Genomic DNA, 4,371 nt, shown 5'->3' with positions numbered 1-4,371 from the left:
GGGCCCGGCGGTGGCCGCCGGGCATCGAGCCTCCGTGCCCGTTCAGGGGCTGCGTGTGCGGGGGGATGAAGCCCCACCCCCGTCCCCGAGGACAAGGACCCCGTGTCCCCCACTCCATTTCGAGGTGAAACGCCTCTTAGAACGTCTCGCGGCTTGATCCGCAGAATTTGAGTAAAACATCCTGTCTTGGGTGTTATATCAGAATCTTGTGGGGCGGGGTGGGGTGCAGAAAGCTCCCGTGGTAGGGGCAGGGGCAGCGGCCTGGTCAGCCCCCTCCTCTAGGATCCTGCCTGGCCTTTGCGGATGGGTCAGGGTGGGTCAGGGTTTAGGATCCAGGCTGGACACCCTCTCCCCATCAGAGTCCTGGCTGGTGGAGGAGGGGGAAGCACTGGGAACGGGCAGGCACACCGGGGAGCCCCTGGGATCCCGCATTTCTCCCTATCTCTCCTTGTCTCTCTGGAAGAGCCTCAGCACCCCCATGAGCATCTGCTGTGACCCCGTGTACCCCCACATCCCTCAATCTCTCCATCTCTCTCAGTCTCTGTCTATCGTTGTACCCTAATTCACCCTCACAGAAGGGGAGCCAGAAGAGGGGGGGCCTGGGGTCCCAGGAATATACATCTCCAGATGCTCACTGGGTCCCCGGAGGCCACCTGGGGGATTAACACCCAGGACTGGAACCTGCAGCTGCTGCCCGTCTTTCCTGCTGCTGACATGTGCACATCTCGAAGGACAAAGGACGAAGGATGGAGAAGGTGGAGATGGGCCCGGGAGACAAAGGTTTGGGGCCTACCTCTGTCTTTTCCCAGCTCGAGGGTCTGGGGTGAATTGTTCACCTCCTGACTCTGACTTTCCCCTTCTGTCAAGAGAGGGGGCTACTGCAGACTTTGCAAAGGCTGGTGTCAGGGACGACAGGACGGGCAGCCAAGGGCACAGGACCACTCCTCTGCAGGAGGCCCTCTGTGCTGTCCTGGGCCAACAATGCTGGGGACCCTAGGGGACTCAGGTCTGATGTCCTAGAACCTTCAGAGCTGGACACAGCAGTCCCCAGACTGTGCAGTCGAAGAGGTGGTGCAGCAGGCAGAGGGTCCCCTTCTGGAGGCTGGCGAGGCTGCCCTGAGACGGGGTGCCAGCGCTGGGCCTCCCCGGGATGCATGAGTTGGCTGCAGGACTGGGCGGTGGGTGGGGAGGCATTCCAGTCTGAGAGAACAGCGTGTGCAATGCTTGGAGCTGTGAGAGACTAGTGCCCACCCAGGGGACATGGACTTCTGGTGAGGCCAGAGTGCACAGCGGGTGGAGGGGCTGGGCTGGGGGACTAACGAGGGGCTTAGAGCAGGGCCAGCTGGGCAAAGCAGTAACGGAGGCGGGGAGGGGCTGAGCCCAGGGCCCTGGCCACAGTTCTGCCTGCCTTCCTTGTATGACCTTGGGCATGTCTCTCTCTAGCCTCAGTTTCCCGTTTTGTTCACTGGGAGGTGGCTTGGAAAATCCCTGCCCCCACCTCCCACGGAACTAAGTCCCACCTCTCCCGCCCAGTCTCAGGTATCACTGCCCCCAGGCCCATCTCAGCCAGAGCCCGAGAGCCAGCAAGGGCTTAGAGGAGTCCACTGGCCAGGCCTGTCCTCGTGCACATGAGGAAATGCTGCTCCGGCCAAGGACATGTCGCTTGAGTTCATACATGCGTCCCACTGGGCCCTACACCTCTGTCCCTCATCCATCCGGGTGCAGCTGGGGCCCAGAAGGTTGAGACTTCAAAGCCCTCGTCTGCAAGCCTCTGGAACAGTATGTCCCCGACACTCCCAAATCCTTGACCCTGTAACCCCTTGAGCCATGGCCAGACTTAGGCATCTCTGGAACTTCTAGAAACACAAGAGCGTTGGGAACCCTCGCAGCCCCCTAAGACCTCAAACTCAATCTTGAAGGGCTGAGAGAGCCCCTCACTGCACAGTGCCCAGGCCTGGCAAGCAGGGCCCCTTCCAACCTCACCCCCACCGCTACTGAGTTCTGAAGAAGAAGGTTGAATTAAGGGGCTCACTTCTCCCCCGCCCCTCAATCCCAGCATGTGGCCTGGCACACAGCAGGGTCACTCATGGAGCGTATCCGTGCCTTCTGGTCGTGACCTCGGTGTCTCTGCCCCCTTCAAGCCCCATCCTTCCCCACTGAGCCTCTCCGCTGTACCAGATCCTAGGGGAGAGAACCAGGGGCGTCCCCCACTCAGAGCTGGGTAGGGGGCTGAGGGGAGCAGGAGAGCACCAGGTCATCATGCAACCACAGACGGGGTGAGGGCCCTGACAGGTGAGGAGGGACTGCCACAGCAGCTGGGGGTGGGGTGGGGCCGGCCGGTCCAGGCCGCATCCCGAATCCCGACCCGGGGTGGGTCGCCTGACCAGGGTCCTGGACCTCATTTTCCCCGGCGGGGATGGGGCGGGCGCGCGGCCACGTCAGCACCGCGGACAGCTCCCTATGGTCTCCGAGCCGCATCGTCTAAGGGCGCCGCCGCCCGGAGCACTCCGGCTCCGGCCTTGCTCGGGGTGTGACCTTGGGCTCCCCGCCGCACCCCGGCCTCAGTTTCCTCTTGTAGGGGTGTCACAGCCCAGGATTCGGAACGACGACAGAGGCCGGCGAAGTGCTCGGGCCCGGTGAGATGGATACGAATACGAAGAACAATCAGCGTCGGAGAACTTCGGAGTCGGCCCTACACTAGGCGCCTAGAAGGGGAAACTGAGGCCCGCAGAGAGGCAGGGCGTGGCCCGGACCCCCATCCCAAGCCTATGCAGGATCGAACTTAGGCACAGCGCGCTCCGCCGCAGCGCCTACCGCCCCAGCCCGTGTCCCCAGCCGCGCGCTGGGTCCGGGTCTGAGGAGGGTCTCCGAGGCCGCGGGCTGGGCCCGGCGAGGCCGCGCTTGCGCAGAACCAGGGAGGGGGGGGTCGCTGCGTCGCGGCTGAGGGGCTCTCAGCCCGCCAAAAGACTGAGGCGGTTTCCCTGGCAACGGTCTCCACGGCGACTGCGCGAGACCCCAGACCCGTCAAGCCCGCGGGCGCGTGCCCGTGAGCTCCCAGCCTCCGAGACCACTGTCCCCACGGTCCGCGCCCCGCAGCTGCTCCCAGGGCTGGACCCCTCCTCCCTCGCAACTGGGCCCCCAGCAACCTACCTGGTCCCCAAAGAAGGCTGAGTGCAGTAGGCTCAGCAGCCCCAAGAGCCCCATGGAGCCGCGGCCGCCTCCGAGCAGCCCGCGCCCCGCCCTCGGCCGCGGGGTGGGGACGGCTGGCACTTCCTGCGCCTGCGCGGAGGGGGCGGGGAGGGTCACTCTGCAGGCCAGAATGGGGACTCTTCCCGGAAGGGGGCGAACGAGGGGGTCTGGGGGAACTTCGAAGGGGCGGGGGAAGGGAGTCTCGCAAGACTGATGACCCGGGAGGGGAGGAGCAAGGGGATCCCGAGGGAGCGGGGCGGGGGGGCAGGTGAACAGAGAGAGCAAAGAGGGGCAGGGGTCGGATGGAGTTGGGGAACCCTTTAGAGGTGGGGAAGGGTCCCGTGGGGGCGGAGGAAGAGCGATAGGGGCTCCCACGAGAGCTGGGGAGGGGTCCAGCGTGGGGAAGGGGGAACCCGAGGAGGAGGGTCCCGCGGGAATGGAGGGAGGCGCCGCCCTGCGGCGGTAGTCAGCTGCCCGCTTGGACCGTATCCTGCAGAAGCCCGGGCACCTCTCCCGAGTTCGCGCAGGCCGGGGCTGCGCGCTCCAGTCATTAGTCATTCCGCAAACATTGGCTGCGTGCCCGCTGTTTGCCGAGCTCTGAGCTGGGCACTGGGCATGGAAGGGCCCAGTGGATGGGGCGACAACACACGTAAACACTCATGTCATGTAAACAGTCAGTCATGTAACAAACATTTATTAAGCACCTGCTGTGCGCTGGGCTCTGTGCGATGCACGAGACAGAACCCTGCACGTGGGACACTGACATCGAGAGGAGGGATGGACGGTGACCAGGAGCACAATGTGTTCACTGTCGGTGGGCGCTGAGGACACAGCAGGGAGGTGGGGGGCGTCGACGCTGCCTGGAAGGGCACTTGGACAGAGATGGAGTGGTGACACACGTGGGAAGATCGTCCTAGCAGAAGGAACACCCAGCTCAAAAAGAGGGGGCAGGTCGTGCAGGGTCTTGAGGGCGCGGGGGGACTTGGGCTTTTACCCCGAGGGACGTGGGAGCCATAGAGGACGGCGGGCAGAGCAGGACGTGCCGACTCGATGCTCACTGGCGCCCTCTGGTGGCTTTCAGAGGACGGGCTGTGGGGTACGAGGGTCAAACCTGACTCAGGCGCTCACAGGCGCCCTCTGGTGGCTGCCTAAAAGGACGGACCGTGGGCGGTGCCGGGAAAC

Source organism: Pteropus alecto, unplaced genomic scaffold (assembly GCF_000325575.1).
Source record: "Pteropus alecto unplaced genomic scaffold, ASM32557v1 scaffold30, whole genome shotgun sequence".
Lineage (NCBI taxonomy): Eukaryota > Metazoa > Chordata > Mammalia > Chiroptera > Pteropodidae > Pteropus > Pteropus alecto.
Note: the sequence above shows the minus strand (reverse complement) of the source record.